The sequence below is a fragment of the Macaca mulatta genome, chromosome 2, assembly GCF_049350105.2.
Source record: "Macaca mulatta isolate MMU2019108-1 chromosome 2, T2T-MMU8v2.0, whole genome shotgun sequence".
Taxonomy (NCBI): Eukaryota; Metazoa; Chordata; class Mammalia; order Primates; family Cercopithecidae; genus Macaca; species Macaca mulatta.
This window is the reverse complement of record NC_133407.1, coordinates 155,199,706-155,212,990: the sequence shown is the minus strand read 5'-3', so window position 1 is coordinate 155,212,990 and position 13,285 is coordinate 155,199,706. Positions and strand designations below refer to the sequence as shown.

Here is a 13,285-nt window from a genome sequence, read left to right as displayed (position 1 = left end):
GCCAGTCTTTATTTTCCGGGCTTTGGCAGAAATGTTAGTGGTTTGAATTGAACAAAACAGTTACCTGTTAAGACAGGAAGAAAGTACACTGGGTCAACTAAGTCTTCCTTTTTTTCTCCTGTTGTCTTCTAAAGGCATAGCTAATCATTTCTGCATGTTGTTATATGAAATCCTGTCTACATGCAACTGTTCACCTGTTCCTGCCAAATGGCTGTCTTTTGTGGTTTGCAGTTCTGTGAGTCTATAAAGTCATCCTAAGTTGTGGAGCACACGTGATCTTCTGGGGACAGGGAAGGAGGGCTGTCTCTGAGGAGGGTGGAACCCTATGAGCAATTTTCTGTTAGCCAGGTGTGGAAGTGAGGCAGTATTAGAAAGATTCTCCTTGTGAGAGGGAGGGGGCTTGTGTTGGTTGACCCTGCAGTGCACCCTCATCCCTGTATAAGATGGTGTATACAATTAGTGAAAAACTTCACCTGTTCACAGGACAAGTCATACAGTGTATATCAAAATCTAAGAAGTTAATTTAGTTTTTCGCCTTTCTCCTGCTGTGGTAGGAACCACCAGGCTCTCCCCATAGTGATACAGGGTAAGCGGAAAGGTAGTCAGTATGCAGGTACTCAGAGGATGCATTGTGCCAGATGCTATGGTAAAGAGATGCCAGAGGAGAAGGACAGTTCCTGCGCTGGAGGAATTTTTCTGGTTGGCTACCTGACATGAAGAATCACCTACCAAAGAGGATGATATAGTATGAAATAATAAGATTTGATAGTAGGCTTCAGGACAGTTTTTCACTTTTTTGTTAATAGGCAATGGTATCTGTAATAAATCCAGTTGTACAAAAGGAAATTTGGAAAACAAGTGCTACCTCAATCCCTACCTACTTAGAAACAATATTGAACCCTACAGAATTGCTGTTTTTTGACCTACAAAATGAGTTTTTATTTTTGTTTTTTCTCTTTTTAAAATATTTAAATGCAGCTGTACTTGGAAAAAAATGAGCTTTATATGATAATACATGTAAATGTGAGTATAACTTGTTCAGTTCCCTACTTTAAAAAATACATAAGTGCAGTTTAGAACGTTCAGCCAGGTGCAGTGGCTCATGCTTGTAATCCCAGCACTTTGGGAGGCCAACGCCAGAGTATCACTTGAACCCAGGAGTTCAAGATGAGCCTGGGCAACATAGGGAGACCCTGTCTCTACAAAAAAAAAAAATTTTTTTTGAGCATGGTGGCACATGCCTGTAGTCTCAGTTACTTGGGAGGCTGAGGTGGCAGGATTGCTTGAGGCTGGAAGGTTGAGGCTGCAGTGAGCCATGATTGTGCCACTGCACTCCAGCCTGAGTGACAGAGCAAGACTTGTCTCAGAAAAAAAAAAAAAGAATGTTTATTAATACTACATGTATTTCTGCCTTACTTCGAATATGTGTTCTGAATTGAGGTAGGGGCAGAATTTTTTTTCTCACTTGGATTTTCTCAACTGAGAGGGATACATATAGGGAAAAGAAGGAGAATGGCCCTGTGACTTTCGTTAATGTGGCAGTACCTGGGAGGTGGGCTCTCTGAGTAAGTAGACGTTCTTGGGCAACGATTTGAGATGGTGGTAGGCCTTGAAAATGTGGGGAAAGAATTGGGACCGAATACAATAAGCAAGCAAGCATGGTATGCAGTACTGATTTCAAGTGCGCATTGTGGTCTTCAAGTACATTACTTTTCAAGAGCCCAGGTAGGAAGTACTGTGATGTGGCAAAAAGCAGAAAGTTTTGTGGTACTTATTTTCACATTAACAACATCTTTGGCATGATAATCTATCCATATTTACATATTTAGAAGGTAATGACAAGAAAATGATATCTGAGGGGGATTATTCTGGTAGAAAGTATTTACATTTGTTGTAAAGCACAAGTATGTATACAAGCCTAGTATAAGATAATAGCCATGGCTGTAAAATCGAGGAAGCCTATTTGACAGAGGTTTTTTTTCTTTTTTTTTTTTTGAGACAGAGTCTTGCTCTGTCACCCAGGCTGGAGTGCAGTGGCATGATCTCAGCACACTGCAACCTCTGCCTCCTGTGTTCAAGCTATTCTCCTGTCTCAGCCTCACAAGTAGCTGGGATTACAGGCACGCACCACCACCCCCAGCTAATTTTTATATTTTTAGTGGAGATGGGGTTTTGCCATGTTGGCCAGGCTGGTCTTGAACTCCTGACCTTAGGTGATCTGCCTGCCTCGGCCTCCCAAAGTGCTGGAATTATGTGAGACCCGGTGCCCAGCCCTATTTGACAGACTTTGCACAGATGAGGGATGAGGGGTGGGCATGGACATACGCAGCAGAGTTAGTGATGGAGAAGTGGAGAAGCAGGGCTGATACTCTTGAAAAACAGAAGTAACGGCCGGGCGCGGTGGCTCAAGCATGTAATCCCAGCACTTTGGGAGGCCGAGACGGGCGGATCACAAGGTCAGGAGATCGAGACCATCCTGGCTAACATGGTGAAACCCCGTCTCTACTAAAAATACAAAAAACTAGCCGGGCGAGGTGGCGGGCGCCTGTAGTCCCAGCTACTCGGGAGGCTGAGGCAGGAGAATGGCGTGAACCCGGGAGGCGGAGCTTGCAGTGAGCTGAGACCCGGCCACTGCAGTCCAGCCTGGGCGACAGAGCGAGACTCCGTCTCAAAAAACAAAAAACAAAAAACAAAAAAAAACAGAAGTAACCTTAGCTCTCTGGGCACTTCGATAGATATCTGGGCACTTTGGGCATAGTGTGGTACGCAGGTTTGTATCAATTTCTGGTAATACACAATAGAAGTTCTCGACTTGCTCTTTTGTTGCTCATCAAAGATTATATCATATGCATGGCTATTGAATACTGAATGGTCAGTTGCTGAAGTAGTTTTGGCTATTTTTGGCTATGTTTAGTAGGAATTGCTGACTGATTTTTGAAACATCAGTTTCCCAAGCATTTTAAGTTCTGGCTTACTCTACTGATACAAGTTAACTGCCTCAAAAAAGGCATGTTTTAGGAAGAGAAGGTTAGAGAGTATTTCCATAGTGAGACCTAAGTATTTTCCCTCTGTGAAGCATTCTTTGTATTCTTTCTTATATATGCTTCCAAAAAGGTGCTTCCAATAAGACAATGAAAGCTAAATACTTCAGCAAAACATATTCAAGTTCTAATGTGTGCTGGGCACAGTTAGAAGTAATCACTCCAGCTGTAGCTTCAGAGCACTGGGCAGTTGTTTCCAGAATAAAGACACTGGATGCAAATTTTATGTCATGCGCTTAATCACTTTTTTTTTTTTTTTAATAAAGACAGAGTCTCTCGCTCTGTCGCCCACGCTGGAGTGCAGTGGTACGATCTCAGCTCACTGTAACCTCTGCCTCTCAGGTTCAAGCGATTCTCCTGCCTCAGCCTCCCGAGTAGCTGGGACTAGAGGCACGTGCCACCACGCTCACCTAATTGTTTTTGTATTTTTAATAGAGACAGGGTTTCACTGTGTTAGCCAGGATGGTCTCGATCTCCTGACCTTGTGATCCACCCGCCTCCACATCCCAAAGTGCTGGGATTACAGGTGTGAGCCACCACGCCTGGCCTCTTAATCACTTCTTTTTTTTTTTTTTTTTTTTGGAGCTCTGTCCCCCAGGCTGGAGTGCAGTGGCAGTGGCGTGATCTTGGTTCACTGCAAGCTCCGCCTCCCAAGTTCACGCCATTCTCCTGCCTCAGCCTCCCAAGTAGCTGGCACTACAGTCACCCGCCACCATGCCTGGCTAATTTTTTATATTTTTAGTAGAGATGGGTTTTCACCGTGTTAGCCAGGCTGGTCTCGATCTCCTGACCTCGTGATCCTCCCTCCTCAGCCTCCCAAACTGCTGAGATTACAGGCGTGAGCCACCACGCCCGGCCCCTCTTAATCACTTCTTAATGCTACATTTCACTGCTGGCATTTTGAAAACTGCTTAAACCCAGGATCCACTAGTTTCATGTTTTGAGTCTGCTTTTACATTAGATTATCTTTATTTTATTCTGCCATATATCAGATCCTTTCCTGTGGTAGTCTTCTTTGGTCATAAGCTATTTAAGGAAGGAGTCCTTAAATCACTATCCTTTTTTATTTTTATTTTTATTTTTTGTTTTTGGAGACACGGTCTGGCTCTGTCGCCCAGGCTGGAGTGCAGTGGCACGATCTTGGCTCACTGCAACCTCTGCCTCCCAGGCTTAAGCCATCTTCCCACCTCAGCCTCCCTAGTACCTGGGACTACAGGCACGTGCCATCATGCCCGGCTGATTTTTGTAGAGATGGGGTTTCGTCATGTTGCCCAGCCTGGTCTCAAATTCGTGAGCTGAAGTCATCCGCTTGCCTTGGCCTCCCAAAGTGCTGGGATTATAGGCTTGAGCCACTGCAACCTGCTCATCACTATACTTTACTGCAGCTAGAAAACAGATAATACCTGTATGTACAATAGAATATGCACATGCCTGGCATTCTCTGTAGAGGGAATTAGCAGTGACTTAGGGATTGAAAACATTTGATTGAGGTCTAAAAATTGGACTGGGCCACTGATAATTAAATTAAGACTACAGACTGGGGGTGATGTCAAGCAATATGGCAGAGTAGGAAGCTCGAAGGCCTTAGTCCTTCTCACCAAATCAACCATGAGCTGGAAAGAGTGGTTGGAATCAAGTGTTTTGGAACTCAGCAACTTGATTAGACACTTATAAGGACCCAGGGGAGTGATGTGTGAAGGAGAGGCTGCAGGTTTTTCGTAAGTGATGTACTCATAGATGGACAGTTCTAGCTCTCAACAAGCAATAATCAGCAATCCCTGAAGAGTGGAAGAAGCAGATTTCCAGAGTACCACAATGTAATACTCAGATTGTTTATTTCTCAACAGAAAATTATAAAACATAACAAGGAAACAAAGTGTGGCCCATTCACAGGAAAAAAAATTGATAGACACCATCCCTGAGGAAGCCCAGACGTTGGAATTGCTAGCCAAAGACATTAAAGCAACTGTCAGCAATATGCTCAGTGGTCTAAAGGAACCATGGACGAAGAACTAAAGGAGAGCAGAAATACAGTGTCTGAACAAAATCAAGAAAGAGGCTGGGTGCAGTGGCTCATGCCTGTAATGTCAGCACTTTGGGAGGCCAAGATGGGAGAACTGCTTGAGCCTAGACGTTCAAGAAAAGATCAGCCTATTCAACATGAGGAAATTCTTTCTCTCTCTTTTTTTTTTTTCTGAGACAGAGTCTCACTCTGTCTCCCAGGCTGGAGAGTAGTGGCGCAATTTCGGCTTACTGCAACCTCCACCTCCTGGGTTCAAGTGATTCTCCTCCTCAGCCTCCCAAGTACCTGGGATTATAGGTGCCCACCACCACACCCAACTAACTTATTTATTTTTAGTAGAGACGGGGTTTCACCATGTTGGCCAGGCTGATATTGAATTCCTGACCTCAGATGATCCACCTGCCTTGGCCTCCCGAAGTGCTGGGATTACAGGTGCGAGCCTCCGCGCCTGGCCAAATTCTTTCTCTTAAAAAAAAAAATGGTTGGGCCTGATGGCACATGCCTGTAGTCCAGCTACTAGGGAGGCTACAGTGGGAGGATCACTTGAACTCTGGGTTGGAGGCTGCATTGAGTTATGGTCACATCACTGCACTCCAACCTGGGTGACAGAGTGAGACCCTGTCTCAAAAATATAGAAATAATAAAAAGGAACTATACAGAAATTCTGGAGCATATAAGTACAATAACTGAGATGAAAACTTTATTAGAAGGGTTCACCAATAGATTTGAGCAGACAGAAGGGCCCATACCTAGGTCAGGTCTCTTAGAGGAACTGATCCATCTGGGAGACATTTGAAATTTATTGTTAGTTATTTTGAAATATGATACAATATTATTTGAAATATGATGCATTATTATTGACTACATTTCACTGTAATAAAAAGAAAACATCACAGTGGAAAGGCCACACTCCTTCATTATCCAGTTGGGAACCTCAGCAGCGCAGCCAAGTGATCTGCTAAGCTGCTTTGGGGACCACACCCATGCCACTTCTGTAACTCCCCACAAAGCCTGGTTCACAAGATTTCCTTATCCTATTGTGGACCTTTTGGCCCAATTAACATAGGCCCACAGGATTTAAAGTTGCCGATAGTTCTTGTGAAAAGCCAACCAGGTAATGTCAGTGTGAGGTTATATGCAATGTGTGTGTTTCTGCCCTGCATTTGACTCAGAGCCACTTGTAATAATTTTTTTGCTGTTGGGGTTACCTTGATACTTCTCTGAAGTCACTTTTTCATTAAATTTTTCTGGTTAATTCCAAGTACTACATGCCTACCGGTTGCCTAAACTAGGGTATGCACTGCCGTAATTCTGTGCAGGGAGGGTGCCAAACAGCAAAATATGTGTGACCCATCTTTCTGGAGTTTCAGTTGTACTATAAAATTTGGAAGAAATGGTAGTTTATTAAGAACCATCTTTTTTTTTTTTTTTTTTTTTTTTTTTTGAAGCAGAGTTTTGCTCTGTTGCCTTGGCTGGAATGCAGTGACATGATCTCAGCTCACTGCAACCTCTGCCTCCCTGGTTCAAGCAATTCTCCCACCTCAGCCTCCGGAGTAGCTGGGATTACAGGTGTGTACACCGCTACGCCTAACTACTTTTTGTATTTTTAATAGAGATGGGGTTTCGCCATGTTGGCCAGGCTGGTCTTGAACTCCTGACCTCAAGGGATCCACCTGCCTTAGCCTCCCAAAGTGCTGGGATTACCGGCATGAGCCACCAGGCCCGGGTGAGAACCATCTTATTAAGAAAAGACACAGAAGAGCAGGGAAGGGGAGAAGTCCAGGAAACACAGTCCAGGCTCTGACATTGTCCCAGGTGGGATGGAGATGCTCACCCTTTACTTTGAATAGGATACTTTTGAAGACCACAGAGTTGCCAATTGTCCTCTTGACTTGAATCGCATGCAGAGACTTCGCTGGCACACATCCATCCTCTGCTGGTTGAGTCCTCTGAGCTGGGTGTGCTGGTCACACAGCAATGTGGGTTTCTTGACCAGCGCCCCCTGGCAGCTATTTAAGTCCATGCCTGGCTGACCTGCCATGCCGTATTGTCAGGATCCATGGAGCTCGGGATCTTGTTGCTTTCCATTCTAAATGCAAGGAGACATTTGAAATAGACTCAGATATTCAGAAATGTCCAAACGTGTATTATTGACTGTAGTCACCCTGCTGTGTAGTAGATCTCCAAAGTTATTCCTCCTGTCTGAAACATTGTACCCTTTGATAAACAACCCTCGATTATTTCTCTCTCCCACCACCCCAGCTTCTGTTCACCATTAGTCTACTCTCTAATTCTGTGGGTTCAACTGTTTATTTTTAGCTTTTAAATTTTTCTTTAATTTTTAGAGACAGGGTATGCTCTGTTACCCAGGCTAGAGTTCAGTGGCTCAATCATAGCTCACTGCAGCCTTGGACTCCTGGGTTCAAGTGATCCTTCTGCCTCAGCCTCCCAGTGAGCTGGGACAATAGTCCTACACTGACACACCTGGTTACTTTTAGTTTTTGTAGAGATGTGGTCTCACTATATTGACCAGGTTGGGGTTCAACTTTTTAAGATTCAACACATTAGTGATATCATGTAGTAATTGTTTTTCTGAGGTGATAGATATATGTTAGTTAGCTTGACTTAATCATTCCATATTGTATACATATATCTAAAACATCACATGGTACCCATAAATGTATACAATTATGATTTGGTAATTAAAAATCATATTAACTGAAACATAATAGACTGGGTGCGGTGGTTCACATGCCTGTAATCCTTCGGAGGCCGAAGGGCAAAGATCACTTGAGGCCAGGAGTTTAATCAGCCCGAGCAACATAGCAATAGTCTATCTCTACAAAAAAATAGGCTTGTTGGTGTATGCCTGTAGCCCTAGCTACTTGTGAGGATCAGGCCAGAGGATTGCTTGAGCCCAGAAGTTTGAGATTACAGTGAGCTATGATCCTGCCACTGTACTCCAGCCTGGGTGACAGAGCAAGACCCTGTCTCTTAAAAAATAATAATAATAGGCTGGGTGCGGTGGCTCACTCCTGTAATCCCAGCACTTTGGGAGACCGAGGTGGGCAGATCACCTGAGGTTGGGAGTTCAAGACCAGCCTGACCAACATGGAGAAACCCCATCTCTACTAAAAATGCAACATTAGCTGGGCATGGTGGCGCATGCCTGTAATCCCAGCTACTTGGGAGGCTGAGGCAGGAAAATTGCTTGAACTCGGGAGGCAGAGGTTGCAGTGAGCTGAGATCATGCCATTGCACTCCAGCCTGGGCAAGAAGAGCAAAACTCCATGAAATAATGAAATGAAATGAAGAAATGAAATAAAGAAATGAAACGAAATGATGAAATGAAAAGAAAATGAGAACAAAAATGATTTTTCTTTTTTTTGAGACGACTCTTGCTCTGTCTCCCAGGCTAGCGTGCAGTGGTGCAATCTTGGCTCACTGCAACCTCCGCCTCCTGGGCTCAAGCAGTTCTCCTGACTCAGCCTCCCAAGTAGCTGGGATTGCAGGCACGTGCCACCACGCCCAGCTAATTTTTGTATTTTTAGTAGAGACGAGGTTTCACCATGTTGGCCAGGCTGGTTTTGAGCTCGTGACCTCAAATGATCCACCCACCTCTGCTTCCCAAAGTGCTGGGATAACAGGCATGAGCCACTGTGTGTGGCCCAGCAAAGTATTCTTTTTTTTTTTTGAGAAGGAGTCTCACTTTGTCTCCCAGGCTGGAGTGTGGTGGCGCGATCTCGGCTCACTGCAAGCTCCGCCTCCCGGGTTCATGCCATTCTCCTGCCTCAGCCTCCTGAGTAGCTGGGACTACAGGCGCCCGCCACCACGCCCGGCTAATTTTTTGTATTTTTAGTAAAGACGGGGTTTCACCGTGTTAGCCAGGATGGTCTCGATCTCCTGACCTCGTGATCCGCCCGCCTTGGCCTCCCAAAGTGCTGGGATTACAGGCGTGAGCCACCGCGCCTGGCCCAGCAAAGTATTCTTAAGATGAAGTTGACAAACGTCCTAGTGGCCCCCTGGCCACTTGCCATAGGAATGAGGCTCAGGTCACATCATCTGGTCGCCCAGCATGGAGGGATTTGGTTCCTGAGATTATCGTTGGGGACAGGTGACTCCCTCTGCGTTTCCTCCACTGCTGCTGGTACATTGAGTGGAGGGGGCTGTGTTAATATTGGTCTCATTTTCACATCAAGTAAGGGACTGGCAGGCATGGTGGTTTTTCTAGTGGTCTTCTGCGCTAACACTTGTTCTTCTCAGCTGGCTGACTTTTAGAGGTAACCAAGGTAAAGGTGGGAAAGGCAGGCTAGCTTAGACTCCTCCTCTTTGGGTAGACAGGGAAGGTGGACTATACTTTGAGGAATGGGGAGGAATTGGTGGGACCCCCAGAAGGCAGAGGCTGCACTCTGATGATGGAGCCTTCCTCCAGTTTCCTATACATCAGGACTAGGTATGTGGCCATGGTGTAGTCATATTTTTTTCCCAAGAAGGACTCCTGGATGTGGTGTGCCTTGAATCCCATGGACACCATAAGCTGTGTCTTTCCGTGGACTTGGTAATCAGGGAGTGGTTCCTGGTGTGGCCCTAGTATCCCCTGGTCGTTATTGACTCATGGATGCCCCATAATCTAGCCTATTGTGTTCCTCTTCCTGGGGTTGAGGGCAAGCAATTTGTTCATGAGCCTTTCTAGTTCTGAGGAAATGAAGAATGGGATTTTTAAATTCCCGTAACATATCTCATCTTGCAGTTCCACAAAGGTCTATCTGACAAATGGCAAGACCCTTGTCACCATGGTGTAGAGAAGGCCTCCCAGGCTGCACAAATCCACCGGGGCTGGGAGAAGGGTGGTCATAATTTTGTCCCTGGAAGAGTTCTGAGGCAGCATAAGGGGTACTCCCACAAAATGTGCCCAGATTCTGGCCAACAGCCAGAGTCTGCTGTTTTTATGTTGTAATTGGTATCCAGAAGGAAGTTCTCTGGCTTCAGGTCCCTGTGGACAATCACCCGCACAGTAGATACTGTTTACAGGAACTGGCCTCAGGTCTCTTTCTCCTTTCTGTGGCCATACTCTAGGATGTAGTCAAATAGCTCTGTTCTGCTGGCACATTCTAGGACTAAATACAGTGTTTCTGTTATGTTGGTTGCTTGAGAGAGTTTGCTGCTATTGGAGTGATTCAGGATCTTCATTATACTGAATATATATATACTTTGGTGTAGTCTCTGGAGGCTGAGGAGCTTTGTGATGACTGTCATGGCTACCTGGGTCTCAATCAGAATATGCCAGGCCAACTTCACTAGTGAAGCTTCCCTGGCCAGTGGACCCTGTAATTGTAAATAAGTGTCTCCTCACCAGACATGGTGAGACCCTGCTACATGGTGACTGATATGGTTTGGCTCTGTCCCCACCCAAATCTCATCTTGAAATCCCATTTGTTGTGGGAGGGACCTGGTGGGAGGTAACTGAATTATGGGGCAGGTCTTTCCTGTGATGTTCTCATGGTAGTGGGTAAGTCTCATGAGATCTGATGGCGATTAAAAGGAGAGTTTCCCTGCACAAAGCGCTCCTCTCTGTCTGCCGCCATCCATGTAAAATGTGACTTGCTCCTCCTTGCCTTCTGTCATGATTGTGAGGCTTCTGCAGCCATGTGGAACTGTAAGTCCAATTAAACTTCTTTGTTTTGTAAATTGCCCAGTCATGGGTATGTCTTTATCAGCAGCATGAAAACGGACTAATACAGTAAATGGGTACCAGTAGAGTGGGGTGCTGCTGAAAAGATAAGCGAAAATGTGGAAGCCACTTTGGAACTGGGCAGAGATTGGAAGAGTTTGGAAGGTTCAGAAGAAGAGAGGAAAATGTGGGAAAGTTTGGAACTTCCTAGAGACTTGTTGAATGGCTTTGACCAAAAGCCTGATAGCGATATGGACAATAAGGCCCAGGCTGAGGTGGTCTCAGATGGAGATGAGGAAGTTGTTGGAAACTAGATCAAAGGTGATTCTTGTTATGTTTTAGCAAAAAGAGTGGTGGCATTTTGCCCCTGACCTAGAAATTTGTAGAACTTTTCACTTGAGAGAGATGATTTAGGGTATCTGGCAGAAGAAATTTGTTTTTCTTTTTTTGAGACAAGAGTCTTGCTCTTGTTGCCCAGCCTGGAGTGCAATGACGTGATCTCAGCTCACCGTAACCTCTGCCTCCCAGGTTCAAGTGATTCTTCTGCTTCAGCCTCCTGAGTAGCTGGGATTACAGGTGCCGCCACCACGCCCAGCTAATTTTTTATTTTTAGTAGAGATGAGGTTTCACCATGTTGGCCAGGCTGGTCTCGAACTCTAACTTCAGGTGATTCACCTGCCTCAGCCTCCCAAAGTGCTGGGGTTACAGGTGTGAGCCACCGCGCCTGGCCAGCCGAAGAAATTTCTAAGCAGCAAAGCATTCAAGAGGTGATTTGGGTACTGTTAAAGGCGTTCAGTTTTATAAGGGAAGCAGAGCATAAATGATAGGAAAATTTGCAGCCTCACAATGAAATAGAAAAGAAAAACTTATTTTCTGAGGAGAAATTCAAACCCTCGCAGAAATTACGAGGAGCTGAATGTTAACCCCCAAGACAATGGGAAACATGTCTCCAGGGCATGTCAGAGGTCTTCATGGCAGCCCTTCCCATCATAGGCCTGGAGGCCTAGGAGAAGATGGTTTCATGGGCCGGACCTGGGGTCCCTGTGCTTTGTGTAGCCTGGGGACTTAGTGCCCTGTGTCTCAGCTGCTCCAGCCATGGCTGAAAGGAGCCAATGTAGAGCTCAGGCTGTGGCTTCAGAGGGTGCAAGCCCCAGCCCTGGCAGCTTCCACATGGTGTTGAGCCTGTGAGTGCACAGAGGTCAAGAATTGAGGTTTGGGAACCTCTGCCTAGATTTCAGAGGATGCATGGAAATGCGTGGATGTTCAGGCAGAAGTTTACTGAAGGGGCGGAGCTCTCATGGAGAACCTCTGCTAGGGCAGTGTGGAAGGGAAATGTGGGGACAGAGCCCCCACACAGAGCTCTCCACAGGGAGACCGCTTAGTGGAGCTGTGAGAAGAGGGCCACCATCCTTCAGACCCCAGAATAGTAGATGCACCAACAGCTTGCACCATCCACCTGGAAAAGCTGCAGACATTCAACACTAGCCTGTGGAAGCAGCCAGGAGGGAGGCTGTACCCTGCAAAGCCACAGGGGTGGAGCTGCCGAAGACCATGGGAACCCACCTCTTGCTTCAATGTGATGTGAATGTGAGACATGGATTCAAAGGAGATCATTTTCGAGATTTAAGATTTAAATGCCATGCTGGATTTTGGACTTGCCTGGGGCCTGTAGCCTCTTCATTTTGACCAGTGTCTACCATTCAGAACAGCTGTATTTACCCAGTGCCTTTACCTCCATTGTAGCTGGGAAGTAACTAACTTGCTTTTGGTTTTACAGGCTTGTCTCAGATGAGACATTGGACTGTGGACCTTTGTGTTAATGCTGAAACGAGTTAAGACTTTGGGGGACTGTTGGGAAGGCAAGATTGGTTTTGAAATATGAGGACATTAGATTTGGGAGTGGCCAGGGGCAGAATTATATGGTTTGACTATGTCCCCATCCAGATCTCATCTTGAATTCCCATGGGTTTGAGAGGGACCCAGTGGGAGGTAATTGAATCATGGGTGCAGGTCTTTTCCATGCTGTTCTTGAGATAGGGAATAAGTCTTACGAGATCTGATGGTTACAAAAAGGGGAGTTTCCCTGCACAAGCATTCCTCTCTTTGCCTGCCACCATACGTAAGATGTGACTTGCTCCTCCTTGCCCTCTGCCATGATTGTGAGGCTTCCCCAGCCATGTGGAATTGTAAGTCCAGTTAAACCTCTTTCTTTTGTAAATTGCCCAGTCTTGGGTATGTCTTTATCATCAGTATGAAAACAGACTAATACAGTGATCTCCTAGCTACACTAACTACAAATCCTAACTAAGAATGCTAACCAATAGTACTGGTGCTACAAACTCTGCTAACTAACTAATGAGCATAATACTAACAACACTAACTGTATACTGACTTCACTAACAGTGCTAACCAACAATACTAATAATACTAACCAACAGCATTAACTAAATAAAAAATGAAAAAATGAGAAAAACAACAAAGGAAATGGAAGAAAAATGGGAAGAAGATATAAGAATTTAAAAAGTAGGACAAAAGAGTAAAGGAGGATGA

At 45.4% G+C, this 13,285-nt stretch overlaps 1 protein-coding gene and 1 long non-coding RNA gene across 7 annotated transcripts in view; one reads left to right on the top strand and one right to left on the bottom strand.

Moving 5' to 3' along the window:
- The window catches only part of RAB7A (RAB7A, member RAS oncogene family), an 88,444-nt gene that overhangs the window by 18,008 nt on the left and 57,151 nt on the right, over positions 1-13,285 (top strand). The gene's annotated exons all lie outside the window — the stretch shown is intronic.
- LOC144339337 (uncharacterized) lies at positions 6,523-13,219 on the bottom strand. Its single transcript, XR_013414300.1, has 2 exons — positions 8,633-13,219; positions 6,523-7,344 (listed from the first exon to the last, which is right to left on the bottom strand). It is a non-coding gene; the product is annotated as an uncharacterized LOC144339337 (long non-coding RNA).